We start from the raw sequence: 15232 nt of genomic DNA on the forward strand, positions 1-15232 counted from the left end.
TGTAGGCACGCGACATGGCTTACAAGTTTACAAAGATCCTAAAGCGAAAATCCGATACGGTAGTATTAATCAAATAATCCTAATGATGTCATAAAATATTATTAGTACACATTTAAAGTGATCTTAGAATGCAATACAAACAGATTTTGCGAGACATTGTATAAGATTTGATTTTGCGAATTTTATTTTTGGGGGAGTCCAGTCGGGGGACTAATTGCTTTTAAATTTCTTCAATGGCCCCAAGAGTACGAAAGAATGGGTCCCCATTTCCGTCTATCTGTATGTCTGTTCTTCTATCTATCCGCCATCTGTGTGGAGTTTTGTTAGACAGATAATCTCCTAAACTACCAGACCGATTGTTGTCAAATTTTATATGTAGGAATGTGTATTAAGTACGAATAACATGTAGAGGCTAAAACACTAACGAAACTGCGCCTAATCATCTCCGCCAACAATAGTATGATGTCACCTTAAAATTGCACATAGTGAATGGGTTGTAAATAATTGTACAAAATAACATAGTCCTGCACGTGTAGTTTATGAAACGAAACTTACAGATTTTTGAAAAAAAAAATCTAAATTATACAACAACATTTTGCAAAACCGAATGCTTTGAAATCTTGCAGATGTGGTATAGTGGTCCAACTCTGACTTCGTTTTTATGGCACTGCAATCTCAATTACCGCAAGTATTAGGAACTCTATTGAAAATGTAAATAGCCGTGCCATAAATCATCTTAAAGGTTTACGGGCGCATACGGCCCTGTGTAGTGTACACAGGGGCGGACGCCAACTGGGCACCAACTAATCGCAGGTAAATTTTGCGGGTAGTTACGATAGGCCAACTCGGCACCGAGCCCCAAATAAAGATCGGTTAACTGGGCACTACAGCAGCAGGTATGATAAATAACAAGGGTGACCTTCCCTCTAGTCAAATCGCAAATAAATAACACGAGTCTGCAAATTTAACTTTTAAAAATTTGCTTTTGTTCTGATGGCTGTCTTGGGTAGTTCTTTTAGCGTTGATTACGTCTATGATATCTGTTTGTCGCTTTCACGTAAGGTTTATTTGTAACACAAGATTAAAACTGAAATGTTTAAGTAGTATAAGAATATTATAGAAATACTGTAATAGATTTTTTTCATAATCTGCATACAAAAATTTATTGGATGAGGTGATTTTTCTGTTAACAGGACCGATTTTATTTTTAACTTTGTTTCCTTAATTTTTTGGTTTTTTAAAATTTGTAGGTGATAAAATGTTTTAAATAGCTTATTCTCGTGATTAGCGTTTAAAAATCTACGCGATGACTCGAGGATTCTTGTTAATAAACATTGTTTTGTTGAAACTCTATAATGTGATACCATTGTCTAGTTTCATTTCCGTAAAGTTTTTTGAAAAAAAAAAAAACACTGTTATATTTATGTATATGTAGGTAAATTCATTTACCTATATATGATTTTAAGTAATAAAAGATATTTTGGAACTATTGTTTTAATTTAATGAATTGTACTAATATTTCCTGTTAAAAAACATATTTTTATGTTATTTAAACAATATCTCTTTTTTTAGAGTTAGAATTTTATTGAACTTATTCTTTTTTTGTGGAGGGGGGGGGGGGATCTAAACGTGCTAGAATTGTTTGCAATTTTTTTTCCGTTATCAATGTAGACCAACAGCCTGTCAAAGTTAAGACACGTTTTTTGTTGTAGGCCTGTGCAATAATTGAAAACTAGAGGAAATACTTTTTATTAAATGCAAAATACTTAGATACAATGATTTATTTTATTATTAATAATTACAAATTTTGTATCTATGCGATACGAGTTTGACGAATTCGTAGTCTGTTAAGATGCAGTTTTTCTTCTAAAAACAATTCGGCTTGTCGAACCCTACGTGTTTTTATCACTGCTGGGATGTGTATAGATTGAATTATATATATATATATATATATATATAGTGAACCAAGACCTATAAGGTTATATGGCCATCATAAAAGTAGTTGACCGCAAATAAATACCCCCTTTGTGTGGTTCGCACTAAGCTTACCGGTTGGCAATAAATCATCTTCTAAACATTTCTTGCTCATATTTAACAGGGCCGGCTTTCAAAGCGAGTGGTTATTTCGGAACCCTCAGCGGCTGCAGGTAGTAAAGAAATAGTGGAGTGGTGGATTTTCATATTTAGTGAAAGCCGCCCCTGAACGAAACACAAGAGCCGGTCGAGCTGCAGTGGACACGTTATTTACGACCCTAAAGCCTTTTCTATTGCAAACAACTTAACTTCGACACAATGGGATGATTTTATGATGGCCATATAACCTTATAACTCTTGGTTCACTATATATATATACATAAGCTGCTACTACCGGTTCATTCATGAACTACCTGTAGTGGGTGGTTGGTGTCGAGTTGGCCTATCGTCAAAGGGTAGTTTTTAAAATTACCTGAAATTCCTGGTGCCGAATTGGCGTGTTTATTTTATGACGGATTAGGCTTGGTGCCGAGTTCACCTGTACCCGTAGACAGTTGGTCCCTTGACGGTTTATGACCGCTGGATTACTTACGGCAGAGGGCTATTGTGGAACACTTAACTTCTTTACAATAGGATAAGGTCATAAAAACGAACCAGCAGTTGGAGCACTATAAATGCATGGTAAAGTTTTAAAAATATATTTGTTTGTCCCCCCAAACAATTGATGACATCATCTAACCAAGCTTTTGAGCATTTTTATAGCATATTGTATGATATACTTGGTAAGCATGTGCTATTGTTTAAGTGTTTCATTAACATAACTGGTACTCGAATAATTTTTTGAAACTAGTGTATATGTTTCCTTGTTTTTCTGGAGCGGAACAAGTTATGTCAAAACAACCTTCAAACAAATTTCTTTTTACAAAAGAAATGATATTAAAAATATTGTAAGACTCTTGTATGGAGGTAAACGAAGATCCGAATGCCTGCTGTTCTCATACAGCTTGGGCTTTGTTTGCTCTCCTCCAAAAAATATTCCACGTTGGTTCAATCACTGTACCTATATCTGCTTTCTTCTTGCAGAATTCGGAGCGTGATCGATTTCTACGTTGTGATCAGATGCATTATTGTCGATCACAACAACAGAATTTGACAGTAATTTATCTTCAACCCACTTCATGTAGTTGTGGTGGTTCATGTCGTCATAATAATTTCCTGATTTGCATCCAAATTTAAACATAAGCAGCGCATTGGACACAAATCCTTTTTCACCACCACAGTGCACGATTAGGCGTTGTCCTTTTCCTATTGGTGCCTTAGACAATTATGACATCGATCATATCATTCATAGGGACTGCTGCGTTAAGTGTGAAGATATGATTACTTGTTATTATGCCGCAAAAAACAAGTTCGTTTGGCTCTAACATCTGTTCTTTCATCAAAATGGACCTTTTGTATTTTCTCTTTCGCCAGTAAAACCCCCTTTTTCTCACAATGCGGCAACATGGTGACATTTTTTCCGTCGAATGTACCTATCTTGCTTCACAGGTTTAAAAACTGTTGTCATCGATGGTTTTCGTTTTTGAATGTTTTTAAATTTATACATTACTTTACAAATGATTTTCTTACTCATTTTACTTTTCGTCCACAACACGTCCACAAAAATCTGAGTTAGAAAAAATTTAATAACGCTTCTAATTACTTACTAAAGCATAATTTCGAATAGAGTTGTCTTCAAAAAAACAGATTTTATTCAGCAACGAAAGAAAGTGCAGGTGAAATAAAATAACACGAAAAAACTGGACAAAGTACGGGTTAAAAGTCGCTAATGAAAAGTGTCAACTGTGTCAGGACAGAGTTTGGTCTTACGTGCACCATAAACTCGGAGACCACGAGATCTTGAACATGTTCTAACACATACGAGTATATTGTTAATTTTATTTTTATACTTTTGCTAACTAATATTACCAGCAGTACTTATGAGACAATTATTTTTATTTAGCATTATTATATATCATATTATTATTATTATTAGTAAAAGCTACCCTTATCTTTTCTATTAAATTTAAATATTTTAGGGTTCGTTTTAGAATGTATCTTTAAAGACGAAGTCTAGTATCAGATGCTTTTATTATAATTCTTTGGCATTGCAAAGGGTATAGAGCAATACACTTTTTAAAAAAAAGGGCGAAAAAGATAAAAAGTGAAAACAGAATTCAGCAAAACAAGAAATTGTGACAACTGTATAAAAGTAAAGTGCCAGTCTTCCTAGAAACATTTTCAACTACAATAATAATAAATTAATCAGCTATTAGATTCCTAACCTCTCCTAAGAAAATGTTGGAGTTTTAAAATAAGATAAATATGTTTTCAATAAACACATAATCAGGAAGAATCGTCTTACTGAAAGTCTGTCTAGCTGTCCAAGAAAACTACTTTTATTTTCAGAAATCTGTTTTAGCTATGTGCCCGTCGACCCAACCATAATAAATATGTAATATTTATTCAGAAAGTACATATAAACAGTTGTTTGTAAGCATCTTTAAAATGTTTATTTATTGTCATGGCTTACATGCACAACAAACGTTGATAAAGGTGAATAATTACACACATTATGGTGCATTGTATGCACAGTAATGTCCTGTCGCATTATTATCGCATGCTTCTAGACTATATTTTTCCAGTAAAAATTACGTATAAAGGCAACGTGTACTTCAACAATTACCTAAGACAACAATGCAACAATACAAAATTGAAAAAAAAGACGATAATAATACTTTAAAGTGATAAACAGTGTTAAGTAATACACTGCATAACAAAAACAAAAGAGGAAAAACCAGTTTGCGTTCGCAGAAAAGCTTATTTATTCACAATCGGCCAACGATGAGCAATTTTTCGCGAATTAATTTTTTAACCGTGTTCACTTTCCAACCTTTAATTTCAATGTAAACTGAGTTAGTACTCGTATTACGTTTTAAATTAGGACATTTTTGTTTCATTTTCGCTAGTTAAACAATTGTGTATAAAATAGTATAGAAACCTCGTGGAAAAAGAAGGCACGAAACACTTTCCACCACGGTATGTGTACAAACACTATAATACATCGATAGCAAGGGCCACCTCATTTGCATACATTCTGGGCAGCGATTTTAAAATACATTAATTTCTCAATAGTGGACCTCCCCCTCATAAATCAAGGGGATCATTGACGAAAGAGTATGTTGGGTTGCCTATACTTAGAAAAATGCGCTAGTTAATTTTGTTTTAGTCCACAATAACTAAAAAAGAATAATTATTCCCGGAAAAGCAACAATATTCTCTACATTGTCACTTTTTTAGACGGCAAAATACGTTATAGTAAGTGTTAGCGTAAGGATGAAATTAGACACGCCGTTTTGTCTTATTTTGGCATATTTTATTGACTTAAGAAGGAGACGAAACACTTTCTGGACATTGTTAGTTTCATACACGATAATTAAATTATCTTCATCGAACCCTTCCGTTAATCCTTTAAGATTATGGCGCTAATAATTTATAGTCGGTTCGCCCAAATAGTGAACATTGCCTTTCTGTTTTATTGGAAGGCACCAATAAACCGCTTTGGATTATGGTAATGATAATTTACAGGCCTGATTACTTGCGATGGGTCAGGTGCACCCCCTATTGGAAAAATTTGCAGATGGTCCTAATCCCACCGGACCGTTGCGTTCAAACTACCTGAGAGGTAAGGAAAATTGGGCGCAGCGGTCGGAAAGACTTGCATATAATTTGAAGGGTTAATACCATAAATAGTTGTTGCCCGTCCTAGTCAGAGTTGCCAACTGACGGATAATTGTCGAATCCTGTGCGGATTCTTTTAAACGCCGGATAATTACGAACATTTTGTTATTGAAATACCTAACACTAAGTTTTTATCTCAATTTTACTTTGATTAAAGTACATCGTGAATTAACAAATGTAATGTCGGCAAGTGGTTATTGACATATTTGCAGTCGATCATCAACTCCAGTCCAAGTATCTCGTTACAGTGGTATAGGTGAACCAACACTCTTGTGCGGGGTCTGCCTCAGGCGTGTATTGACTTCCACTCATTTTTATGAGGACTTAACTAAAGACCCTTGTAAACTTGCCGCAGTCCAGATGACTGAATGATAAGTGTGTGTTTTTTATGTTTGGGTAATGATTGCACTGCACGTTAACACTTCTGTTAAATTCAAGTACGGTCCTGTATCACTCAAAAAAGAAGTCGGGGTAAGTATAGTGAACCAAGAGCTATAAGGTTATATGGCCATCATAAAAGTAGTTGACCGCAAATAAATACCCCCTTTGTGTGGTTCGCACTAAGCTTACCGGTTGGCAATAAATCATCTTCTAAACATTTCTTGCTCATATTTAACAGGGCCGGCTTTCAAAACGAGTGGTTATTTCGGAACCCTCAGCGGCTGCAGGTAGTAAAGAAATAGTGGTGTGGTGGATTTTGATATTTAGTGAAAGCCGCCCCTGAACGAAACCACAAGAGCCGGTCGAGCTGCAGTGGACACGTTATTTACGACTCTAAAACCTTTTCTATTGTAAACAACTTAACTTCGATAAAATTGAATGATTTTATGATGGCCATATAACCTTATAGCTCTTGGTTTACTATAAACAAGTTTACAACGGTGGGTGGTTAAGCCGTCGTAAAAATTTGTGAAAGTCAATAGACGCCTGAGGCAGACTCCGCACAAGAGCTTTGGTTATACTGTACCTGGAGTACCTTGATCCCTCACCTTAACTCCGGTCCAAACTGATGAAACCACCTATTGTAAACTTTGTATAAATTTTAGCTGTGCCTTTTTAAAGTTCAGTTTTAAAATCCATGTAAATAGAAACAAACGTGAAACTAAATAAGTCAGAGGGTATACATGTAATAAGTAGGTAAATAAACAAGTTACGCAACGGTAGAATTTTGTATAGCAAAAAATGTTGCAATATTAAAAAAAAACGCATTTTTAGCTCCATGAATCTTAATATTGTTTAAATAAACAACTATTAATAGTTATTTATCTTATTAGTGGGATAGAGCCATTATTACAGCACTACGAGTGTGAAGATTGCAGAAGACGAGGTCGTTAGACCGAGTCATCTGTAATCACACGAGTTGCTGTAATATGCTCTAGCCCACGTATGAAATACAAAACTTTATCTACAACTGCCCAAAAATGAAAAAGAAAACAAGCCGATTAAATTTTTTTATTAATTAAAAATCAAGAATCATGAGAATTTTTGCAGTGTTATGACAACCGCTCAAATTTGTTGTAAACAACGCGTCAGTTTTTAGAAAAAAAATGTTGTTCAATCGAGAAATGAGTGATTCTGAAGCAGAAAGCTTGCCTTTCGAAACAGAAGAAGCTGCTACAAACCTAGTGTCTTCATTGTTCCCTGATAAATCAAAAACTAAATACGAAAAACGGTTCACTGACTGGTGTGCATCCAAGAAAATAAATCATGAAGCAAGATAGAAGGTGCTGTTGCCATTTTTTGAAGATTTGTCGAAAAGTTATAAATGCAGCAGCCTTTGGGCTGTATGTGAAGGTACTGAAGGTTATATCGACACTTCGATTGAAAACAAGAAAAAGACCGCTTCTGATATTCTTGGAGGTGATCCTGGAGCCAGAACAAGTACGGCCAGTAGCTACAACCGAGATTCAAGCATTGTTAGAAGAGAAATCTTAAATACTGGAGCTGTAACAAACATTTTGTTAACAAAACCTAAGCTTTATGGACAAAGATACAAATAATTTCATTTCATCTGGTATTAATATCAGTAATCGTAAGGAATGTATTATCGACGTGTATAACAAATAAGTTAAGAATTAATCAATGTAATTTGTTGTAATTTACATGTTAATAAAATTCAACTAAGAAGTGGAGACCTTCATTACACCACTAGTGGTGTAATCTTTCTATTACACCACTAGTGGAATAAGAGGGTTTATTACTCAACTCAAACAGTTCCGAATGAGTTGTGTAATAAGGCCTTTATAAAGCAGTTGTAGATAAAATAAATTTTTTGTACGACCATTGATTTTTCGATCATTTACCGTACAGGTTTCCATAGCAGTAAGTTCAGTTTACGGGTTGCTACGACTAACAACCAAGAGGAGAACGGTAAGCAAATTACTTACTGTTCAGCTGAACGGTAAGTAATCACGCATTCAAGATTTTTTTTATGAGACGTCGCTTCGCTCCGTCTCCAAACTTTTGTCTTCGATCAGTAAACACCCCTTACCGTTCTTAATACTTAATATACTATTAAGGTATATCGCTTCCTAATCCAAAAGTGTCGAATTAGTGAACACCTGACCTGGACCGGAGTTAAGGTTCTCCTATACATCTTGACAAATATTTTTACTGTTTTTAAATTTTTCACCAATAGGTTCATCTACTAAAAACTAAACAATTTGTTGAAAAATGTTTTATTTTTTTCAAAATCTGCGATAAACACTTTTTACAAAAATAGAGCTGCTGATTTTTTTATCCCTGTAGACTTACTCTGAAACTCATGGAACTGTAATGCAAGAGCTCGGTATCCATCTTGTGCGCAGGTACCAGAACTTTGTTGTCCTCTTCACCTGGGTCCTGACTTCTGAGTGATCACAGAACTGCTGTGCCACTGCAGTTCAGTTGAGCTATTGATTCGCCTAGGAAGTTTCCCCCCATCATAGGTAATAATCTTACGATCTTTCTCTGATGGTCGGTGCAAAGATCTCAAACTGAAAAAATGTGCGCTATGCGCTGACATTAGATATACTTACCTGCCTTTAAGGTGTAGCCGGGGATGGCCGGTTGGTGGGAGCAGTGGGTGGATCACACACCGATTTTGTCGTCAAGTAGCGCTTGCGTCTTCGGAGGCTTCCTCGACGAACTCGTAGTCAACGGCTTCTCAGACCAAGGGATTGGGGTGTTCTTCAGCTTTCTTGAAGGTGCGAAGTGCAGTTTCGTGCAGAAATTGTTTTAACTTCGGAATGTTGGCCTCCAGAAGAATCTGCTTGTTCCTAACTAACCAGAGAGCCCTGAGAGCTTGTTGGAGAATTTTTGTCAGGAGGACGAAAATGAATTTTGGAAGGCTAGTAGCTCCAGGCTACTGAGGCATAAGACATGGTGGGGCCAATGAATATTTGATAGAGAAGCACTTTGTTCTTAATCTACATTTTGCCGATTAATGGCGCCAGAACGCCTTTGATTCCGTTCCTCTTGGCTACAATGAAGTCAATCTGAGGAATATAGCTGAGCTTTGTGTGAATGAAGACATCTAGATATTTTGTTTTGTCCTCCCAGGAAATGATCTATCTGAACAGCTTTTATCGGAATTGATTGTGATGAGCCAACAGAACAACCTGTAAGTAGTTGGTCACATTGTGCGCCGATCTGGTGCGCACAAGGATGGCGGTGTGGTCTGTATAGCTCGCGAGACTAGTTCGGGGGGTGAAAATCGCATACAGCAGGAAAGAGTGTGCTGATCCCTGACAGACTCCAGCGCTTATTGGATTTTCTGCTGATAGAGCGTGGCCTATGTGGGCACGAAACGTGAGGGCAAGGTGGAGCTTGTAAAGAAGTCCTTCATGCCAGACACTGTCGAAAGGTTTGGCTACATCAAGAAACACTGCGCCTGTGAATTGCTTCCATTTAAATGACTTTGCTGCGAATTCTACTACCCGAAGAAGTTGGTCGGGGGTGAAATGGTGGTGTCCAAAGCCGAGAACTACTTACTTGTCGGGAAGAATGCCTATTTCGGTCACGATCTCGGCAAGCCGTCTCCCTATGACCCTTCCAGCGATTTTCCCCAGCGACGATAGAACACGGATGGAACGATGACTTTGGGGAAAGGATTGATTTTTTCCGGGTTTCGGATTGAAGATGACATTGGCCTGTTTCCATCTACCTGGAAAAAAAAACGAAATTTGAACATAACATTTATAATACCTACCAAGGCGATGATGACCTCGTCGGAGAGGTTTTTCAGTGCTTTTTTCGGAATCCTCGGCTTAAGGTTTTGGATGATTGCTCGGCCTTGGTCGGAATTGGTCTGATCACTTCGTGTCGTCAGGGTTCTTCCTCACGGAGATCTTCGACGGTTTCTTCGATGAGGTCCATGTGTTCGTCGTCTGCATCAGGACCGATGTTCATCTGGCCCTGGATCTCCAGACTGTGAGTGAAGGCGGCGGCTTTGTCCTCTTCGGTTAAGACGATCCCGTTGTTCGTGCTATGAATCAATGGTAGTGGGCTCTGTCGCTTCTCAGGGCTTTGGCCATTTTCCACGTCAATTGGTCCTCTGTGTTAAGGGACTAGAGTTTTTGTTCCCACTGTTAGTTCCTGAGATCCAACAGTGCTTTTCGGACTTCCCATTGGAGGCGGTTAGCTTCAGTATGGCTGCAATCTGGTCGGCTTGTTCTCTAATTCGGCGTGCGGTACCCTATTCTGGGTATCTGTAGACAATGAAAACCCTTATAATCCTTTATACCTGTTACATGGAGCAAACTAACCGTGGCATGTAAGTGACCAACACTCCATTTAGGTTACATTACAATGGTCAACGACACCCGATTCCCAAAACCCTTAACCTTTTCGAACAAGCAAACCAAAAGCAGGCAAACGTCTTAAATTTTAACTATTATAATCCTCAGCAGCTTATTGGGGCCTTTCAGAAATAAAAAACTTAAAAAAAAAGTCCCTGTCCACTATTTTTATACTTGATCGATACGATTGTGTAAAAAGTCATTAAGTTGTCAAGGTGTTAACGTTTACATTTAAATTTTTGACAAAGAGAAATAGGGACTGACATACGTTCTCTGAAGCACAGTCAACTGCAATCACGAAATATGTAGCTAACTCGTCATAAATCTCTTCACAGAATCTTTACTTTATATAAGCAAGACTGGTCATAAATATGTACGTGTCTCATCCAATTTAATAAATCTTGTTGTTATAATCTTCACCACCCACATAAATCCATCTATAATAAATTTTATTAAAGGAAATTTAGACCGAGTAAGCACTAAATTTGCCAACGAAATGCCAAGTTTCACCATAATTTGTAGCCTTGAAAAAGGTACCTACAGACATTTCAGAAATTTTGGCATTTCTTTAGTCAATTTGGTACCAGCGCTATCCAAATTCCCGTTAGATCAGTTTATGTTAATTTAACGATTAAACCCACTTATAATTTTAACATTCACTGTTTCAAAACCGGAACTTTTAGTAGTAGTAAAGAAAGATGAAATGTCGATTATGATGGTTTTGAAACTGTGGCAACGACAGCAGAAAATGAACCGCAAACATTTTTGGACAAAGTGGTTATAAAATTCACTTAATGTTAACGATCTGTGTGGGATAATTTACACCAACTAACACCTACAATAATCACAACTATTTCATTGAAGTTAATCACACTAGAAAAGTCTTTTGTTATATTACGTAATGCCACTACAATCTAGAGTCATTCACAACTAACCGGATACAATAAAACACGTTACTTTGTTAATTAAAAATTACTCATAACTGATTTTGAACTATTTTCCCAATAAATCATTAAACTTTAGTAATAAAAATAATAAATCGACTTTAATAATAATTTTATGTTTGTTACTAATTTTAATTACCTGCTCCTTAAAAAAATGTTCGTTGTCTTTTTTTTAATTACCAATCATTCTCGAGGAAAAATGAATCGTAAATCCTACATAATACACCTGTTCGTAAATATAGAATTGCAATTCACAGCGCAGTTTTAATATCTAAATAAATATTGGTGTAATCACTGTTTACATAAAAATCAAATTTTCTGATAAATTGTACTGGATTCATGCACAAACTCGACACGTTTTTAAATAAGCAAAAAGACCTCCACAAAGTGTCATGCACAATGCATTCTTTATGGGTTTTACATGCTGTTACCTAAACTGGGCAACAATTTTTTTTGTCATTGTTCATAATAAACTAAAGGTCGTCACACCGTTCAGATACAAAACGGAAAACAATGCTACATGCTAAATTAAAATCAATTTGAAAAAACATGGATAATTTTCCACACAATTTGGCTCTTTCGACACTCCTCAATAAAAATTTCATATCCCATCCACAGCCGCACATTCCCATCAATCAAAATGTCATATTAACGTGTCACATCAAATCTGACACGACAGCAAATCAAAATCCATTCAATAAACCATGATCATTGTGAACAGCAACATCGATGAGTCCCAAACGCTCCGGTGAGTTTCCTTTAATTACATTCAACTTTCGATCCGCGTCTCTACTTAATTGTTTAATTATACCTAAGGAACAAACACCTTTTAAGAGATAATCAGGACGTTTCCTACCAATTAGCAGCTCGTTTTCCGAGTGATTTCGTGTGAAAACAACGAGTTCGTCGGTCTGTAATTTTTCGAAATTTTTCCGTCTTCGCAGCAATTTGAATTCTGACTAAGAGCAACGACTTTGTCGTCAGCAATGTTTACAAAATGCACATTTACTTTCGTAATGAATCGCAGTGTCTAGAGAGGTGTGCTGAAAATGAAACGCAAGAAACACCGCCGTTATTGTCAGGTACTTAATTTTTGCATAATTTGTCGCTTTCTTCATCCATTAACCGCCAAGTTAATAAAATTTTAACGACTCATTTGCAACACGCAACTAGGAAAAATCTTAAGGTTGCTTCACACTAGAATTATCCCAAATTACGACTATTATCAATAAACGGCTTCTTCTTACTCGTATCACGTAAACAATAATCTGTGGCACGTAATTACTCTAATACCAGTTTAGTGAATGCCGGGTATACAATTTCCAGTGACGTTTCGAATGTTTTGAAGACTCGTCGTCTAAATTATTTGCTAGTTTAATTCTGATGCAAGTCTAGCAGTTGCCCTTGACTGAGAGACCTCTTCAGCACGATGAGTACCGTTAACCTTTACAACCATTGCGATATCACACCATTATGCAACGGCTGGAAAAAATCCCATTTTTTTCGAGCCGATCGTGACCTCATCGAATCGAAAGTGACAGTGACCCACAATGGGCTAGCTACACTTGGAAAAATTAAGGCGAGTAGAAAAAAGACAGATTCGACGCGGCCTTCACCTTTTATCTGTCATTATACAGTCGGTGATTGAATAAAGTTGTTTGGCGTTTTTTCTGTTGATCACAAATTAACTGATTAGAGATATGTAACCTTCGAAGCTACTTTGTGACACAATCGTCTGCTTTTAAACGGTTGATTTATGGCAGTTGATCAATTTGTTGACAGTGTTGGTAAATTTTGCATGCATGAAGTGGTGCGCTTACAGATACAGTCTATTGTGGAAAAATAAATTTTTATAAGAATACAGATAAGAATTTGAAAAAAGACGGAGTAATCTAAAAGTAAACAAAAATAAAGAACAATCGGTTCATAATTATTGAACAATATTACAAGCAAAATGTTTTGAAATCTGGTGAAATATTTTTTCAAGCTTTGCCACAATAATTAAAACATAACTTTACTTAAAAAGAGCTTTGCAAATCATTGTAAAGAATAGCTATAATTTTAATATTTATTGCAGTGACAATGTTTTATTAGTTTTTAAAAATGTGAAAATTGATATAAAGTACTGTTTAATCTGTTTTAGTCAAAAGTACTACTTTATGAAAACGAATACACTTCAATAGTTGTACATACCAAAAGATCCGAAACTTGCGCCCCTGAAGTCCAATAAAACATCCAGATTTTTCGAAAAATGATAAAATTTGATCTTGCGAATTTTATTTATTTCTTTTAAGAAAACCCCTATGAGTTAAAATAAAGATATGTACGTAATGTAAATGTAAAGAAGCGTGCTATGCGTTGGCTTCAAATGAGTTTTTTTTTTACAAAATTTTGTGATGGCGTGATCAACATTTTGGTAAGGACACGTTTATCAGTTTGGATAGGTGCAGTGTAATATTAATAACAACAGTATTTGATTCCCAAATTTTTGGGAAAATGGAATGACCCGTTCCTGATTCAGACAATAAAATAAACTGACTCATTCACTAATTTTTGTGAGTCACCCTGTATAAACAATTCTCAAACATATGAATCCACTGGTAAATCACAAGTATAGACTTACCACAGTTTGCACATTTTAAATAGCATTTATTCGCAAAATTTTGAGACGTCATCGATTTTTTAAGGACACGGATTAATAAACTACACGTATGGGACTATGTTATTTTATACAACTTAAGACCCATTTACTATGTACAATTTTGATAGACGAAGTGTGGTTAGCGTTTTACCATGTACATGATATTCATAATGCACATATAGAATTTGACAACAATCGGTCCAGTAGTTTTGGAAATTGTTTGCCTAACAAAAATTGGCACAGACGACGGACAGACAGACAGACATACGGAAACCGGAGACCTATGTTTTTGTACCTAGGGGTCATCTCTACCATTCAATTTTTATTTTTATTTATGAACATGTCAGCTTCAAAATATTACTTTCTTTAGTAATACTCCAATATTAGACTTTGTACTTACCGAGCATAAACTAGGGAAGTATTGTAATAGAACAAACGGCTACTTTCAAGTTTGCTCAATGTTTCATGACCCCTAGAGTATGAAAAAATAGATCTTCGTTTTCTGTCTGTTATCTGTCTGCATGATATCTATCTGTCTCTCTGTCTGTGTCGATATTTATTAAGCAGGTAATCTCCGAAACTACTGTACAGATTGTTGTCAAATTTATGTATGTATATATATTTTGAAAATATTGTGTAGAGAGAAACTTGCACTATCTAAAAATAAAAAAATTTAATCTGTATGTAAGAAATCTAATACCATACCTACTTGTTTTCCAAAAATATATAGAACCTAAAAATATTGTAATTCTTAATTTTATGTTATTTTCTGTTATTTTACTTCTGATTTACAGTTTACAGGAGAGTTAGTTTCCTCTTCAGACTTTCGAAGTAATCGGTATTTTCAAATCATTAGTCAGACCATACACAACAGTTAACATTCTCACATTTTACAGCGAAATATCATATTTTGTCAACCTTTTTCACTTTCTGAACATCAAATGTCATTGTCGACCTGGTTCAGCAAATATTTTTATTTTTGACGATTTTATCAAAGTATAGTACTCGTAGGTATAGTGCGATGGAAAATAATCCTATTCATTCACCTCATATTTATTTATTTGTTTCATGTCACTGATTGAACAGAATTTAAATTATTGTCTGCATATGTTAAA

The 15232-nt window shown here is 35.7% G+C and overlaps 1 long non-coding RNA gene across 1 annotated transcript in view; it reads right to left on the reverse strand.

Moving 5' to 3' along the window:
• Nucleotides 1-10668, reverse strand: part of LOC135129973 (uncharacterized) — a 35370-nt gene extending 24702 nt beyond the window's left edge. The window contains exons 1-2 of the long non-coding RNA XR_010280656.1: nt 10500-10668; nt 8509-10442 (exon numbers count right to left, since the gene is read on the reverse strand). This is a non-coding gene — a long non-coding RNA (uncharacterized LOC135129973). The remainder of the gene's footprint in view (nt 1-8508; nt 10443-10499) is intronic.
• Nucleotides 10669-15232: the final 4564 nt, after the last annotated feature.

Source organism: Zophobas morio, unplaced genomic scaffold, assembly GCF_036711695.1.
Source record: "Zophobas morio isolate AGI-343-1 ecotype UQ-CSIRO unplaced genomic scaffold, CSIRO_AGI_Zmor_V1 ptg000002l, whole genome shotgun sequence".
NCBI lineage: Eukaryota > Metazoa > Arthropoda > Insecta > Coleoptera > Tenebrionidae > Zophobas > Zophobas morio.